This window comes from Myotis davidii, unplaced genomic scaffold, assembly GCF_000327345.1.
Source record: "Myotis davidii unplaced genomic scaffold, ASM32734v1 scaffold455, whole genome shotgun sequence".
In the NCBI taxonomy this organism is placed as follows: domain Eukaryota; kingdom Metazoa; phylum Chordata; class Mammalia; order Chiroptera; family Vespertilionidae; genus Myotis; species Myotis davidii.
This window is the reverse complement of record NW_006287459.1, coordinates 2,506,865-2,510,028: the sequence shown is the minus strand read 5'-3', so window position 1 is coordinate 2,510,028 and position 3,164 is coordinate 2,506,865. Positions and strand designations below refer to the sequence as shown.

At 51.1% G+C, this 3,164-nt stretch overlaps 1 long non-coding RNA gene across 1 annotated transcript in view; it reads right to left on the bottom strand.

Moving 5' to 3' along the window:
* LOC102774945 overlaps window positions 1-3,164 on the bottom strand; it is a 6,053-nt gene extending 2,889 nt beyond the window's left edge. Inside the window, exons 1-3 of the long non-coding RNA XR_435427.2 lie at window positions 3,144-3,164; window positions 1,158-1,250; window positions 1,004-1,078 (exon numbers count right to left, since the gene is read on the bottom strand). This is a non-coding gene — a long non-coding RNA (uncharacterized LOC102774945). The remainder of the gene's footprint in view (window positions 1-1,003; window positions 1,079-1,157; window positions 1,251-3,143) is intronic.

Sequence of the window (3,164 nt, the reverse complement as noted above, 5' to 3'; positions counted from 1 at the left end):
TCTTATGAAACAATTTTCTTACAGGAAGTCTTTTCCTGCACTTGAAGGGTGGAGAATAAGCAAGCTGGGGTGAGGAAATGAAAAACAAAAGAACTTTTAAATAAAAACAGAAGTACTGCAAAACAAGGAAAGCGACTGTGGGAGGCTAGTGCCTAGCAGCAAGCCCTGGCTCTGGGCTGGCATCAATGGCCTGGCCTCCCCACCCCAACCTACTGTAAGCGACCTCACACGGAGGCAGAAGGCAAAGACATCCTCCTTTAGAACCTGACCCAACTCTGCCATGACCTCAGTGCGTCTACAGTTTGCCACACTTCTGGGGGACTTAGATTTACTTTCAAACAAATGATTCTCCTTTTTGCAAGCTCTCAGGCGAGACTGAACCTTAAAACCCCATGCTTAGCTCGGCCGGTGTGGGTGAGTGGATGAGTGTCAACCTATGAACCAGGAGGTCAGGGTTTCAGGGTTCAATTCCCAGTCAGGGCACATGCTCAATCCTGGGGCAGGGGGAGGAGGGGTGTGCAGGAGGCAGCTGATCAATGATTCTCTCTCCCTGATGTTTCTAATTCTCTATCCCTCTCCCTTCCTCTCTGTAAAAAAAAAAAAACACCCACGCTTATACTAAATGCTTAACTTGGGCATGTGCTTCATAAGAAGCATCTGGGCCAAGCAGGCAACCTTTCCCACCCCATGTTAGCAGGACGGTATTTTTCAGTTTGCTATCCCTTACATTAGACTGAGCAGTAGGTGAGGCAAGTGTTCTTCCATATTGCAAGTGAGGTACTGGTCTCTAAAGAGGTTACCATGACCGAGATCTGCAAGGGCAAAAGGAAACTGACACTGAGGCCTGTTTACCAGTTGAGCATTATTCCGAACTCCTACCAAAAAGCTGTCAAAACCTGGAGGTCCCTGGGAACCTAGCCTCTTTGAGGAACTATATTCAACAAACTGCACCAAAGCCTCCACCACTACCCAGTTCAGACAAAAATGCAAGCTCTTGGCTTACTTGACAGGTGATGGCCTCCACTCGGTAAGGGTTGTACGACTTCTGACAAGTCCTGCAGAACTGCTTAAAGTAAACCTGTGATGCGAGAGAGAGAACGTAAGGCAAGCCCTCGGGACACCCCTGTCCGAAAGATGCCCGTCGTGGGGCTGCTTACCTTGTTGGTGCCCTGCACACACCACACATAGGCGCTCTCCCAGCGGATGTTGCAGTCCTTGCAGTGGTAATAGCCGTATTTCTGCTCCAAGAACTGAAAAGGACACCAGAGTTTCAACCAACAAGATATCGAATTGTTTCCCTTCATTTCAGAGGCTGAGGAGCATCTATCTCCTACTTAACATTGGCAGCTCCATTCCAGAGGTGGAGGTAAGTAGGATCAGGTTCGAATTAGGAAGGAACGAGGCGAGAGAATGGCCTAATGGAGCAGATGTGCAAACAGGGGCCTAAGACAGTTTACGTGCCAGGTCAACTGGGTTCATCAAGCAAGTTAATTGACCAGGACCGAGTCGGTGTTTTCCCTCAGACGGGCAAGGGGAGGCCAAACACCCAGGGTTCTCTACTCCTCGGGTTCCTTCCGGAGGCCTCTTCGGTTGGATCAAGTGCTTTTAGAACACAGACGTGGGGGCGGTTACAGTGGAGAACAGGAGTGAGGCTCTGAATCCCCAAGTACGTTCAGGTGTTCGCACAAGATGACGTTCTCCAGGCTGCTAGTTCAATACCCCCGAACAATAGCGTAGGAATCCAAATGGTGGGTAAGCCACAGCTCATGTGCAACATGAACAAAAGTACCACTGCCTTACTCTGAAGCTGTCTTCCCGCGCAGGGAGAAACCAATAGCAGACAAGTCTTTGGAGTCAGGCCTTTCAAAGTGAAAGAAATTTGAGGGAGCGCTCAGCGACTTCACAGGTGAGCAAACTGAAGTCCTGGAAGGTTAGGAATTAAGATGCCACTTAGTGCCCAGCCGGCGTGGCTCAGTGGTTCAGAGTCTATGAGCTAAGACAGTGGTTCTCAACCTTCCTAATGCCGCGACCCTTTAATGCAGTTCCTCATGTTGTGGTGATCCCCAACCATAAAATTATTTTCGTTGTTACTTCATAACTGTAATTTTGCTACTGTTATGAATCGTAATGTAAATATCTGATATGCAGGATGTATTTTCATTGTTACAAATTGAACATAGAGCATCGTGATAATCACAAAAACAATATGTAATTATATATGTGTTTTCCGATGGTCTTAGGCGACCCCTGTGAAAGGGTGGGTCGACCTCCAGGTTGAGAACCGCTGATCTAGGAGGTCCCGGTTTGATTCCCGGTCAGGGCACATGTCAGGGTTGCAGTCCCTAATAAGGGGTGTGCAGGAGGCAACCGATCAATGATTCTCTCTCATCATTGATGTTTCTGTCTCTCCATCTCCCTTCCTCTCTGAAATAATTTTTTTAAAAAAATTGCACAGCCTGTGTACAAATTCTAGATTCACCTCTCCGCCCCACCCCCTCGTGGCCTCTTGTACCCACCATGCCTTCCCACTCGCTGGGTTACAGCTGTCGGCAGGGGACGCCAGGCCTTTGGGGTTCAGCTAGTGGGGACTGGCCCTCCTAGCCTGCCATACCAACAGCCCAAATGCTTCCGCACTCTTATGTTTCTGAGTGGAGGGGCCTTTCAGGAGCCAGGACAGACCCTGAGAGAGGCACTACAGCGGCTCTAGCTTCCAGCGGAAGCTTTGGGAAACCCAGCAAGAATCAGGGGCGAGGCGAACAGCACCCCAGTAATCGACTGTGTGGCTTTTGCCATTAACTTGAGAAAAGTGGGTGGGATCCTTGGGCATGAACTCTCCCGCCAGCAAGCCCACCTTCTGATGCCCCCCGCCCCCACCCCGGTACCCACCTAGATGGTCCACACCGGACAACGAGCCCACGATGGCGTTTAGACAGCAAATACGCCCAGAATACGGACGTTTGAAGGGCGTCTCCCTCGCCAACCTCGGCGCCGGCGTTTTCCATCACAATCCGGCTACAATTAATTTACTCTTGGAGGCGGATGGCGCCCGCTGCTGCCAGCGGCTGCACGCCTAGGAAGGCCTGGCGCCTCCACGCGCCCCGGGGTCCCCGCGCGCCCGCCCGTCCCGCCGACTCGGGCCTCACCTGGAAGCGCAGGCGCTCCTT